The sequence below is a fragment of the Enhydra lutris genome, unplaced genomic scaffold, assembly GCF_002288905.1.
Source record: "Enhydra lutris kenyoni isolate GAN:26980312 unplaced genomic scaffold, ASM228890v2 scaffoldscaffold124, whole genome shotgun sequence".
NCBI classification, from domain to species: Eukaryota; Metazoa; Chordata; class Mammalia; order Carnivora; family Mustelidae; genus Enhydra; species Enhydra lutris.
The window spans coordinates 185100-199289 of record NW_019154208.1 but is presented as its reverse complement, the minus strand read 5'-3'; the positions used below and the strand labels follow the sequence as shown (position 1 = coordinate 199289).

Here is a 14190-nt window from a genome sequence, read left to right as displayed (position 1 = left end):
CTTAGCAAGTGAAGAATTCTTTTCATGTTTGATGGTCACAAACAGGGATCTGGGCAGAAACTGCACTGATCTAAGCCTCTTATGGCCATCCAAGGAGCAAGGAGAAGACATATCAGAGCCACCTATTGGGCAAGTTGGTAAAGCAGAATCCCCTGGGCTGATGGGAGGTCTGCAGGAGACACCAGTGCCTCTCTGTATCCCTTGGAGCTCAGGCTTCTCTCAAACCACTAAGCTCCTCAGCAGCATATTTGCATAAATGATTTGCATAACCTGCAGGTATTACCAGCAAGGGGATAAGAAAGGCCTGAGAAGGAATGTGCCCAGACTAGGGCCTCAGGGACCAGAATTGGGGCACATTCATCATGGCCTGGACCCCTCTTCTTCTCGGATTCCTGGCTCACTGCACAGGTGCTGAGCCTAGACTCACACCCACCCAGACCCACAGAACTGTCACAAGCCTGACCCTGACACAGAGCTCAGTGGGGCACTCACTGCCTGTGGGGGACAGGAGGCTCAGGACCCAGCTGCTGGATGAAGGACTGGAGGGCTTTCTGTGATCCCTGAGGGACTGACTGCACCTGCCCAGGGAAAGAGGGTCATGGTCTTGTTTGTTCAAAGGCTCCAGCTGCCATCCAGGCCCAGGGGTCCCAGGGGCTGAGACTGATAGGAGGGGTTCCCTGTATGCCTAAAGTATCCCTAAATATCAATCTAGGTCACATGGGTGGGGGCTTCCAACGATGAGACCCAAATTTGAAAGCCCAACTATCCTTTTCTCTCTTGCAGGTTTTGTGGCTGCCTACGTGCTGACTCAGCCTCCCTCAATGTCAGTGAATCTGGGACAGACGGACAGCATCACCTGTGGGGGAGACAACATTGGAAATACATATGTTTCCTGGGACCAACAGAAGCTAGGCCAGGCACCCGTGATGATTATAGAGATAGCAACTGGCCCTCAGGGATCGCAGACCAGTTCTCTGGCTCCCACTCAGGGAACATGGCCACCCTGACCATCATCGGGGCCCAGGCAGAGGACGAGGCTGACTATTACTGTAGTGGTAGTGATCACAGTGACACGGGCAGATGGGGAAGTGAGACACAAACCCCTTCCCCATCTGAGTCACACTATCCTCCAGCCCCAGGAGGCCTGTGCACAGAGCAGTGAGCAGGTCTGACCTAGGCCCCCAGGTCTGAGGTTCACAGGCTGCTCCCTCTTCCCTGCCCTGCAGGTGGGCTCTGCAGAAGATGTATGATGAATAACACTCAAAATTACCATTGAGTGAGATTCCATTTGTTTGAAGAGGCAGAGCATGACTGAACATGTTCAGTGCAGATGTGGGCAAACTTTGTACAGGGCCACATCTCACCTCTGGAGATGAGAACTGCAGCATCTAAGAGTAAAAATGCACAGGGTAACACTGACAACAGATTAGATGCTGCAAAAGAAGAGATTCACAAACTCCATGACATCAAAGTAGTAACCATCCAAAATGAAATAAGACAAAAAAAAAAAAAAAGACTATAAGAAATGAACAGAACTCAGCCGGTTGTGGGATCACTTCATGCAATGCACTATGCTTGTAACTGAAGCCCCTGAGCAGAGAAGATGGACAGGAGGGAAGAGAAATGACGATTAAAGTGGTATTGCACAAATATTACAGGTTTGGTGAAAACAATAACTGACATAGTCAAGTTCAACAAAGCTCTAGCTCGAGAACCATGAGGTACCGACACTATCATCACGTCACACCCATACTGATGAACATCAGTGTGGAAGAGTCATCTGTGAAGCAGCCAGAGAGAATGTGCAGGTCGTCTGCAGAGGAATAAATATGGTGAGAGCAGATTCTTATTATGAGCAATGCAAGCAAGATGGTGGAGAAATGTCTTTTACAAGAAAGCTACTAAACTATGTGTCTGTAGGGGACCTGGGTGGTCCTTTCCGTTGAGCTTCTGCCTTTGGCTCAGGTCATGATCCTAGAGTCCCAGGATCAAGCCATTTGTCCCACTGCCTGCTCAACAGGTAGTCTGCTTCTAGCTCTTACTTTGCCCCAACACCACCTTGTGTGCTTGTGTGTCCCCCCTCTCTCTCTCTCTCAAATGAATAAAATCTTTATATATATAAAGATGGTCACAAACAGGGATCTGGGCTTTATATATATAAAGGTTTATATATATATAAGGTTTATATATAAAAGGGTTTATATATATAAAGATTTTATGCTGTATCAACATATACACTATATATATATATATACACACACACATATATATAGTTATTTATTTATTTAAAAAGGAAAAATTTGTCTGACTGAAATCCATTATCCCATGAATATATCTCTCAAAAATGAAGCAAGATAAAACTCTTAGCCTGCACGTAATCAATCACCCACAGACACTCACCACAGCAGCGAGTGACAGATGCCCCTCGCACCAAGGAACAATGTCTCAGACAGCAATGTGACTCCACACAAAGGGATGAAGAACACCAGCTTTGGGAACTACCTGGACAAACATAGAAATGTCTCTGGATGATCACTGTGTGAAGCCAAACATAGTAACAACATTATCTGGCTCATGATGAGTCTCAGAATAAAACTCATGACCACCATAGCCCAAAGTTGGGGGTGGGTGAGAAGAACATATTAAACAGTCCTTGTCCTATGTGAGGTGATATGAAATCACTAGAAAGTAGACTTTGAGAAGGGAGATTGGTCCTGTAAACCATGAAGCAACGATAAACTAAAACCTCTCAAGAACAAAGAGTTATATCTAATGAGGTGTATTCATTAGGGTTCTCCAGACAGAAGCAACAGGAGAGGCACACAGCTGAGCCTTGAACAACATGAGCTGAATTGCTCGAGTCCAGTTACACACAAGGGTTTACATGATAGTAAAGTAAATGTATTTTCTCTTGTTCATGCATTTTCCCCAAACCTGTATGTTTTATTTCCACAAGACAGCCAGGAATGGGAGTCCTGAGCAGCCAGACAGGTGGAAGGACATTCTTCCCACACAGGGTGCCTGCCTGATCCAGGGTCTACCCCAAAGCAGAAGCCTGGTTTTCATGGAGACAGTAAGGGTAACTCAAGGATCGCTCTGAGGGGACCTGGTCTCCTGTGAGGAATGCACACCTGCAGAGCTATGGGGAGCAGAGAAGGTCCTTCTTTATTACCAGGACACTTCTGTGGAACATACCACATCACCACACAGCCGTCTGTTCAATATTCTTCTGGTCAATACCTTCACTTGGTGAAGGTCCATTTGATGGCATTTCCCAGCATTCTCCACACCTTGGGCCAGACTTCCATTCCCTTTTACAGGTGGTGGGTGTCCTCCTATTCACTCAGATTTTGCTGTGCTTATGGATTTGTCCTGAGAGCAAAGAGAGATCTCATCAATCTGCACGTGATTCTCTGGCTGCTGCCTCTACAACTGGTCACAAGGGAAGGCCAGGCTCCATGAAGCCCACTCAGTAGAGGGAGCTTGAGGGTTGAGGAACTGAGTGCAGTTCACGTTTGTTTACCACATTGTTAGGCCAGGTTGATGACCATGCACAGGTACTTGTGCATGAACCATAAGCCCATCGATGTTCTTGGCTGATGACTAGTGCACGGGTCAACACAGTGCCCATCCTCATGGAGGGTTGCAGGGACTGCCCAGCCAGGGGCTGCAAGGGGCCCCACCTTAGCACCACTGATCCTAATTTTCCTAATTTTCTTCTTCATGACATTTTCCTTTTTGACTCACTTTTTTTTGTGAGAATATATAGTTCATATAACATATAGAATATGTGTTAACCCACTGTGTAAGTTGTCAGTAAGTTTTATGGTGAAGAGTAGACTAGAAGTAGTTCAGGTTTGGGGCAGTCATAGATATACGCAGATTTTAGACTGCACCTCTGTCAGCACCTCTAACACTTGCTTTGTTCAAAATTCAACTGAAATGTGAATTTTTCACAATCTGTTCAAAAAAAATAAATGAATCTGGTAGGCTTCTTAACTCATTTCATATAGATATTGTTACACTGATATGAAAAGTACACATCACATGAGAACTATAGATTACTGTCTCTTTTTTTTTTTTAGTTTTTTAAAAATTTCTTTTCAGCATAACAGAATTCATTGTTTATGCACCACACCCAGTGCTCCGTGCAACACATGCCCTCCCTAATACCCACCACCTGGATCACGCAGCCTCCCACCCCCGACCCCTTCAAATCCCTCAGATTGATTTTCAGAGTCCATAGTCTCTCATGGTTCACCTCCCCTTCCAATTTCCCTCAACTCCCTTCTCCTCTCCATCTCCCTATGTCCTCCATGTTATTTGTTATGCTCCACAAATAAGTGAAACCATATGATAATTGACTCTCTGCTTGACTTATTTCACTCAGCATAATCTCTTCCAGTCCCGTCCATGTTGCTACAAAAGTTGGGTATTCATCCTTTCTGATGGAGGCATAATACTCCATAGTGTATATGGACCACATCTTCCTTATCCATTCGTCTGTTGAAGGGCATCTTGGTTCTTTCCACAGTTTGGCAAACGTGGCCATTGCTGCTATAAACACTGGGGTACGGATAGCCCTTCTTTTCACTACCTCTGTATCGTTGGGGTAAATACCCAGTAGTGCAACTGCAGGGTCATAGGGAAGCTCTATTTTTAATTTCTTGAGGAATCTCCACAGTGTTTTCCAAAGTGGTAGCACCAACTTGCATTCTGACCAACAGTGTAAGAGGGTTCCCCTTTCTCCACATCCTCTCCAACACATGTTGTTTCCTGTCTTGCTAATTTTGGCCATTCGAACTGGTGTAAGGTCATATCTCAGTGTGGTTTTGATTTGAATCTCCCTGATGTCTAGTGATGATGAACATTATTTCATGTGTCTGATAGCCATTTGTATGTCTTCATTGGAGAAGTGTCTGTTCATGGCTTCTGCCCATTTTTATATATGATTATCTGTTTTTTGTGTGTTGAGTTTGAGAACTTCTTTATAGATCCTGGATATCAACCTTTTGTCTGTACTGTCATTTGCAAATATCTTCTCCCATTCCGTGGGTTGCCTCTTTCTTTTGTTGACTGTTTCCATGGCAGTGCAGAAGCTTTTGATCTTGAAGTCCCAAAAGTTCATTTTGGCTTTTGTTTCCTTTGCCTTTGGAGACATATCTTGAAAGAAGTTGCTGTGGCTGATAATAAAGAGGTTACTGCCTATGTTCTCCTCTAGGATTCTGATGGATTCCTGTCTCACCTTGAGGTCTTTTATCCATTTCGAGTTTCTCTTTGTGTATGATGTAAGAGAATGGTCGAGTTTCATTCTTCTACATATAACTGTCCAATTTTCCCAGCACCATTTATTGAAGAGACTGTCTTTTTTCCACTGTATATTTTTTCCTGCTTTGTCAAAGATTAATTGACCATAGAGTTGAGGGTCCATATCTGAGCTCTCTACTCTGTTGCACTGGTCTATGTGTCTGTTTTTATGCCAGTACCATGCTGTCTTGGTGATCACAGCTTTGTAGTAAGCTTGAAATCAGGTAACATGATAGCCCCAGTTTATTTTTCTTTTTCAACATTTCCTTAGCACTTCGGGATCCCTTCTGATTCCATACAAATTTTAGGATTATTTGCTCCAGCTCTTTGAAAAATGGAATTTTGATCGGAAGGGCATTAAAAGTATAGACTGCTCTAGGCAGTATAGACATTTTAACAATGTATATTCTTTCAATCCAAGAGCAGGGAATGCTCTTCCATCTTTTTGTGTCTTCTTCCATTTCTTTCATGAGTGTTCTGTAGTTCCTCGCATACAGATCCTTGACCTCTTTAGTTACATTTATTCCTAGGCATCTTATGGTTCTTGGTGCTATTGTAAATGGAATCAATTCTCTAATTTCCCTTTCTGTATTTTCATTGTTAGTGTATAAGAAAGCAACTGATTTCTGTACATTGACTTTGTGTCCTGCCACCTTACTGAATTGTTGTATGAATTCCAGTAGTTTGGGGGTGGAGTCTTTTGGGTTTCCATATAAAGTATCATGTCATCTGCGAAGAGAGAGAGTGTGACTTCTTCATTGCCAATCATTGCCAATTTGGATACCTTTTATTTCTCTTTGTTGTCTGATTGCTGTTACTGAGACTTCTAATAATATGTTGAACAAGAGTGGTGAGAGTGGGCATCCTTGTCATGTTCCTGATCTCAATGGGAAGGCTGTGAGCTTTTTCCCATTGAGGATGATATTTGCTGTGGGTTTTTCATAGACAGATTTTAGGAAGTTCAGGAATGTTCTGTCTATCCCTATATCTTGAAGCGTCTTAATCAGGAATGGATGCTAGATTTTGTCAAAAGCTTTTTCTGAATCAATTGAGAGGACCATATGGTTCTTCTCTCTTCTCTTACTGATTTGTTCTCTCACATTGATTGATTTGCGAATGTTGAACCATCCTTGTAACCCTGGGATGAATCCCACCTGGTCATGGTGGATAACCTTCTTAATGTGTTGTTGGATTCTATTTGCAAGGATCTTGTTGAGAATCTTAGCATCCATATTCATCAGTGATATTGGTCTGAAATTCTCCTTTTGGGTGTGGTCTTTGCCTGGTTTGGGGAATCAGTGTAATGCTGACTTCATAAAAAGAGTCTGGAAGTTTTCCTTTTGTTTCAATTTTTTGAAACAGCTTCAGGAGAATAGCTGTTATTTCTCTTTGAACGTTTGGTAGAATTCCCTAGGGAATCAGCCGGGTCCTAGACTCTTGTGTTTTGGGAGGGTTTTGATCACTGCTTCAATCTCGTTACTAGATATCGGGCTACTCAGGTTGTGATTTTCTTCCTGGCTCAATTTTGGGAGTTTATAGTTTTCCAGGAATGCATCCATTTCATCTAGGTTGCATAACTTATTGGCATATAACTGTTGATAATAACTTCTGATGATTGATTCTATTTCTTTGGTGTTAGTTGTGATCTCTCTCTTTTCATTCATAATTTTATTAATTTGAGCCTTCTCTCTTTTCTTTTGGATCAGTGTGGCCAATGGTTTATCTATCTTATGGATTCTTTCAAAAAACCAGCTTCTAGTTTCATTGGTAAGTTCTACTGTATCTCTAGTTTCTATCTCATTGATCTCTGCTCTAATCTTGATTATTTCCCTTCTTGTCTGTGGAGTTGGCTTAATTTGTTGTTGATTCTCCAGTTCTTTAAGATGTAGAGACAGCTGATGTATTCTGGATTTTTCAATTTTTTTATTTTGTTTTTTAAAACATTTTTTAAATTTATTTTCAGCATAACAGTATTCATCATTTTTGTACCACACCCAGTGCTCCATGCAATCCATGCCCTCTCTAATACCCACCACCTGGTTCCCCCAACCTCCCAGCCGCCCACCTCTTCAAACCCTTCAGATTGTTTTTCAGAGTCCATAGTCTCTCATTGTTCACCTCCCCTTCCAATTTCCCCCAACTCCCTTCTCCTAACTCCCCATGTCCTCCATGCTATTGTTATGTTCCACAAATAAGTGAAACCATATGATAATTGACTCTCTCTGCTTGACTTATTTCACTCAGCATAATCTCTTCCAGTCCCGTCCATGTTGCTACAAAAGTTGGGTATTCATCCTTTCTGATGGAGGCATAATACTCCATAGTGTATATGGACCACATCTTCCTTATCCATTCGTCCGTTGAAGGGCATCTTGGTTCTTTCCTCAGTTTGGCAACCGTGGCCATTGCTGCTATAAACATTGGGGTACAGATGGCTCTTCTTTTCACTACATCTGTATCTTTTGGGTAAATACCCCGTAGTGCAATTGCAAGGTCATAGGGAAGCTCTATTTTTAATTTCTTGAGGAATCTCCACAGTGTTCTCCAAAGAGGCTGCACCAACTTGGATTCCCACCAACAGTGGAAGAGGGTTCCCCTTTCTCCACATCCCCTCCAACACATGTTGTTTCCTGTCTTGTTAATTTTGGCCATTCTAACTGGTGTAAGGTGGATTTTTCAATTTTTTTGAGGGAGGCTTGAATGGTTATGTATTTCCCCTTTAGGACCACCTTTGCTTTATCCCATAGGTTTTGGACCGAAGTGTCTTCATTCTCATTGGTTTCCATAAACTCTGTAAGTTCTTCTTTGATCTCCTGGTTGATCCAAGCATTCTTAAGCAAGGTGGTCTTTAGCTTCCAGGTGTTTGAGTTCCTTCTGAACTTTTCCTTGTGTTTGAGCCCCAGTCTCAAAGCATTGTGTTCTGAGAATATGCAGGGAATAATCTCAGTCTTTTTGTATTGGTGGAGCCCTGGTTTGTGACCCAGTATGTGGTCTATTCTGGAGATGTTCCATGTGCACTTGAGGAGAATGAGTATTCTGTTGTTTTAGGGTGGTTATGTTCTGTATATATCTATGAGGTCCATCTTGTCCAACATGTCATACAATGCTCTTGTTTCTTTATTGATTTTCGGCTTGGATGATCTGTCTATATTGAGAGTGGTGTGTTAAGTTCTCCTACTATTAATGTATTCATATCAATATGACTCTTTATCCTGATTAATAGTTTTCTTATGTAATTGGCTGCTCCCATATTGGGAGCATAGATATTTAAAATCGTTAGATCTTCTTGGTGAATAGTCCCTTTAAGAATGATTTAGTGTCCTCCTGTATCTCTGACTACAGTCTTTAGTTTAAAATCTAATTTATCTGATCTGAGAATCACTACCCCGGCTTTTTGAGGCCCATTGGTATGAAAGATGCTTCTCCATCCCTTCACTTTCAGTCTGGGTGTATCCTTAGGTTCAAAATGGGTCTCTTGTAGACAACATATGGATGGGTCCTGTTGTTTTATCCAATCTGCAACCCTGTGTCCTTTTATGGGCACATTTAGGCCATTCGCATTGAAAGTGATTATCAATAGATACGTTTTTATTGACATCATGTTACCGTTGAAGTATTTCTTTCTGTAGATTGTCTGCATATTTCTGTTCAATGATATTCTTATGATTTTTCCTCTTTTATAGACCACCACCCTTAATATTTCCTGCACTGTTGGCTTGGTGGTCACATACTCTTTTAAGCCATTCTGGTCTTGGAAACTCTTTATCTCTCCATCTATTTTGAATGTCAGTCTTGCTGGATGAAGTATTCTTGGCTGCAAGTTCTTCTCATTTAGTGTCCTGAATATATCTTGCCAGCCCTTTCTGGCTTACCAGGTTTCTGTGGACAGGTCTGATGTTATTCTGATGGGCTTTCCTCTGTACATAAGGAGCTCTTTGCCCTAGCTGCTTTCAAGAGAGCCTGTCTACAGCTGTGATTCTCATTCTTACTATCAGGTGTCTTGAGGACTTTTGAGATTCTATATTGTTGGGGAGAGACTGATCTGCCTCTAGTACATGAACTCTGGTTCCATTCATGACATTGGGAAAATTTTTATGGAGAATTTGTTCCACTATATCTTCTAGACTTCTTTCTTTCTCCTCCACCTCAGGGATTCCAATAATTCTGACGTTGGAACGTTTCATGGCATCATTTATTTCCCTAACTCTGTTTTCATGGCTTCTAAGCTGTTTGTTCCAGTCTTCCTTCTGATCCTTTCTATCTGGGATGTCAGCCCCAGATTATAGGACCAAGGGTGAAACAGAATCCTCTGGGCTGAGAGTTGAGTCAACAAGAACCACCCCTGCCCTCTCTGTGTTCCTTGGGTCTGGGCTCTTTATGAGATCCCACAAAGCTCTTCAGCAGCAGCCTCTGAGGCCCCACTGATTTGCAAAATCAGTAGTTGTCTCCAGCAATGGGCTAAGAGAGGCCTGGGACATTTGCCTAACCTCAGACCTTGGAGCAGAATCGGCGCACCTCCACCATGGCCTGGACCCTTCTTCTGCTCAGGGTCCAGCTCACTATACAGGTGCTGAGCCCAGGCTCACAGCCACACCAGCTACAGGTCCTTGGGACAAGCCAGACTCTACGTCTGAGCCCTTCAGGGGCTGCCTGTAGTGAGGATACTCCTGACCCTGCTGCAGGATGAGAGCTGGGTTAGTGAAACACCCCGACAGTGCTCATGGCTTTCTGTGAGCCCTGGTGGAATGCCCATGCCCAGGAATAGAGTTCTTTTCCAGTTTTCTTAAAAGCTCCAACCACCAGTCAGACCCATGCTACTCTGGGACTAAGGCTGATGAGAGAGGCACCCCTGTAGATCTAGAAAATCCCTGGAGCTCAGGCCAGGCCTCACAGATGGGCAGTCTCTTGGAATGAGTCCTTGATTTTCCGGCCAACCTCTCCTTTCCTCTCTTGTAGCTGTGGCCTCCTATGAGGTGACTCAACCCTCCTCTGTGTAGGTGGTCCTGGAGCAGACATCCAGGATCACCTGTGGGGAAATAGCACTGGAAGTAAACATGCTTACAGGCACCAGCAGAGGCTAGATCAAGCCCCTGTGTGATCATCTGTTAAACCAGCCTATAACTATACCTGTAACTAAAACCCCCAGACCCCAAATGCTCAACACATTTTAACTACAAGACATAGGTTTAAAAAAAAAATCCACCAGTGTCAAATAGGCAGGGGAAACGAGGCATTCTCAAAAGTAAACAAAAAGAAAGACACACAGTTTTTAGGGAAAGACAGAGAAAATTTCTAGCAAATTTCTCATTAACAGAAATGCAAGCAAGGACAATAAATTTTTAAAATACAGGGAAAAAATTAATTCTTTGCCAAAGGAGAACATCTTTCAAAAATGAAGGCTGAATAAAACATTTTCTGACATACATACAAAAAGTGACAGGATTGATCATCAGCCAACCCGATACAAAAGGAATAGTACTGGACACCCCTCAAGCAGGAAGGAGTGATTCCAGGAAGAATCACATTCTATAAGACAGATGAAAAAATCACAAATGGTAACTACTAGGGAAAATATTAAGACTTTTTTAGGATCTAAATCTTTTTTGAAGATAATTCATTGTCTAAAGAAACTCGAATACCTATCTATGTTGGAATTTATAATAGAGTTAAAAGTAATATATATGAATTACAGCAAAAAATACTGAGAAGAAGAGGGAGAAGTTTGCTGTAAGGATCTGACAGTCTGTGTGACATGGGAGAACACACCTGAATGTGGACTATTATAATTCATGAGAATATGACAGACATAGATAGAGCTAATAACAAAAAAAGTTGGAGATAAAATGGAATCCTAAAAATGCACCAATAACTTAAAAAGGGAAGAAAAGGAGAAAGGAAACCAGGAGAACATGGATAAAGAAACACTATATACAAGGATGTTATGTGGAATGTCAGTGCTAATCACGCCCTGGAAAAGGTCTAAATGCAAAGAAAAGACAGATTGTCAAACTGAGTTTCAAAGTAATGCCCGACTCTATATCCCATTTCAGAAAACTACTATAAATGAAGCCACGTGAAAATCCAAGTGTAAGTTCAAGACAAGTTCACACCAATACTACTCCACAATGTAGAACATGAAACATTCACAGGGAAGAGACAGAGAGTGAACACTTAAAAATAGTTAGAATGAAATTATTTATATTGCATGTATTTTACACACACAAACAAAAAAGAAATATTCACAGTGCACATCTCATGAGGAACTGATAGGGAAATAGCCTTCACCCCTCCCTCCTTTCCCCTACATTTAGGGGAAGGGAGGGAAAAATAAAGCAAGAAGAAACCAGAGAGGGAGACAAACCATAGAGACCCTTCACCGTAAGACACAAATTGAGGGTTGCTGGAGGGAAGAGGCTGGGGGATGCGTAGGGGGTGATGGATATTAAAGAAGGCACATGATATAATGAGCCCTGGGTGTTATACGCAACTGATGAATCACTGAACTGTATTCCTGAAACCAATAATACACTGTATGTTAATTAATTGATTTTAAATTAAAATTTTAAAAAATTAAAGAAGAATTTTTCATACAGACAGGAGTTCTGCTATGGAGCTGAGAGTTGGGGACAGCTCCACAGGCACCAGATCCATGAAGCCTGCCAGGAGCAGAGATTCTCTCCAGCAGCCTGAGAAGGAGCATTTTCACAGGAACCAGTGATGACATGAGGGAAGCTTGGGGTGGCTAGGTTCAGCTGTAGCCTCAGGAGAGAGAACTCTGGGGTCTCCACCATGACCGGGACCCTCTCTTGCTCCTGCTCCTCACTCTCTACCCAGCTCTTGCCCGTAAGGCCCTGCCTATGGTCTAAGCCCCCACCTGACCCCAAGCATGACCCTGAGCCTGAGCTCAGCCCAGGGAATGTTGCAAGATTGGGGACAATGAGAATGAGCCCCAGAGACTCCTGATTTTTCAGGCTGTGTGGTGACCTATAAGATTAGCTTTTCCCAATAGAGTGGCCATGACACTACCACCTGCTCAGGAGATAGAGGACCAAACAATAATGCTGAGCAGAGCCCCTGGACCCCGGACCCATGGCCAAATAGCCTCCACTGTCCCCACAGGTTCTCCAGCTCTAACCTAGGACATGACCCCACTGACCCTGTCTATGTGCAAGCCGAGGGGCTCTTTAGAGACCAGACAGGATGGGGATGGCAGTGAGTCAGGAACAGAAAGCTTGCTGCCACCTTCCCTCCCTATTTCCTGTCCTGGTAGCTATGCCCTGAGGAGTTTATAACAACAACAACAACAACAATAATAATGCAGATTTATGTGCATCATCTGTTCCCACTTATGACAATCTACACTAATTAGGGTGGGGAATCATCAGTCTTGACACTTAATACACAGGAAACTAGTAGTGATAGGAAATCACATGGATTAATCTGGATTTTACACTTTTCAAATGCAGGGCACTGTACCCTGCACTCTTCTTTTTATAACAAGACACCAGGATAGCTCAGGGCATTTCAAACCTAGGACAAGTACAAGAATCCCACTTGTCCTGCCTCCTGCACGTGTATGTGGCCTGTCTGTGCTGGGCTTGGCAGGGCTTGGGGGTGGGCGGCTGCCTGTAGGAGGCTGGAAACCATGGTCCACATCACTTCTCAGGTGACAGGTGCTGTGGGGGAACCTGCAGGAGGAAAACTCCTGGTCTGAGTCCTCCTCCACCAGCGGGGGACAGCAGAGCTGCATCACAAACAACAGGACAGTGTCTGGGGCTGCCCATGGGAAGCCTCTCAGGGACACCAATTCTGGGGGTCAGCAGGGGTCCAGGGTTCAGTTCCCAGAAAGAAGTTGGAGGGACGCCTGGGTGGCTCAGTGGGTTAAGCTGCTGCCTTCGGCTCAGGTCATGATCCCAGCGTCCTGGGATCGAGTCCCACATCGGGCTCCTTGCTCAGCAGGGAGCCTGCTTCTCCCACTGCCTCTGCCTGCCACTCTATCTGCTTGTGCTCACTCTCGCGTTCTCTCTCTCTCTCTCTGACAAATAAATAAATACTTTAAAAAAAAAAAAAAAGAAAGAAAGAAGTTGGAATAATCACTCCTATCTCCAGCTGCTGAAGAGACCTTGCTCTGAAGGTCAGACACACAGTGACACCCAGGAAACTGACGGGAGTCCTGACACAGTGAATGCCTCACATGGGAAATGGATCCCCCTGCTCTGTGCACTGGTGTTCCAGGAGCTGACTCATCTGATCTGGACAAGTTGAGAACATCCTGACCACTCACCTTCTGACTCTCCATCCTCATGTCCAGGCAGAAGCAGACCCAGGTCTGCAGCTTCTTTGCTCAGGAGGGTCTCAAGGGTGGGACAAGGAGTACTTGGGGACCCTGGTCCCTGGAATGAGCACCACAGCCTCCTTGTGGGACTGTCTTCAGAGTTAAGGGATTCTCACTACCTGAGGCCAGAGCTCTGGTCCCTGGGCTGTCCTTTAGCAGTGACAGAATCCAGCTCCCTCCTGGGAGGCTGGCCTGGCTCCAAAACTCACCCATGTGAAAAGACCTAACTCTGGGACCCTAACAACACATGGTGCTCAAAACTGTCAGTGGTGATTTCTCGTGCAAGTCGCATGTTTCCATGTAACACCGATGAAGAATCACAAAGGAATCAATGTGTTGACAATGTATGAGCTGGTCTGCTGTGGGATGGGGGTGTCAGAGAGATGAAATCACCATGTGTCAATACACTAGACATTGTGATCAATCTTCAAAAGTGAAGATCTCTTAACAAGTGGACTCTCAGGCACCTGGGTAGGTCACTGGGTTAAGCCTCTGCCTTTGTTTTGGGATCTTTGGGATCTTTGCTCAGCAGAGAGCCTGCTTCGCCT

The 14190-nt window shown here is 43.8% G+C and overlaps 1 pseudogene; it reads left to right on the top strand.

The window, feature by feature from the left end:
- Positions 1-328: 328 nt before the first annotated feature.
- Positions 329-1162, top strand: LOC111139910 (annotated as a pseudogene).
- The last annotated feature ends 13028 nt before the right edge of the window (positions 1163-14190 follow it).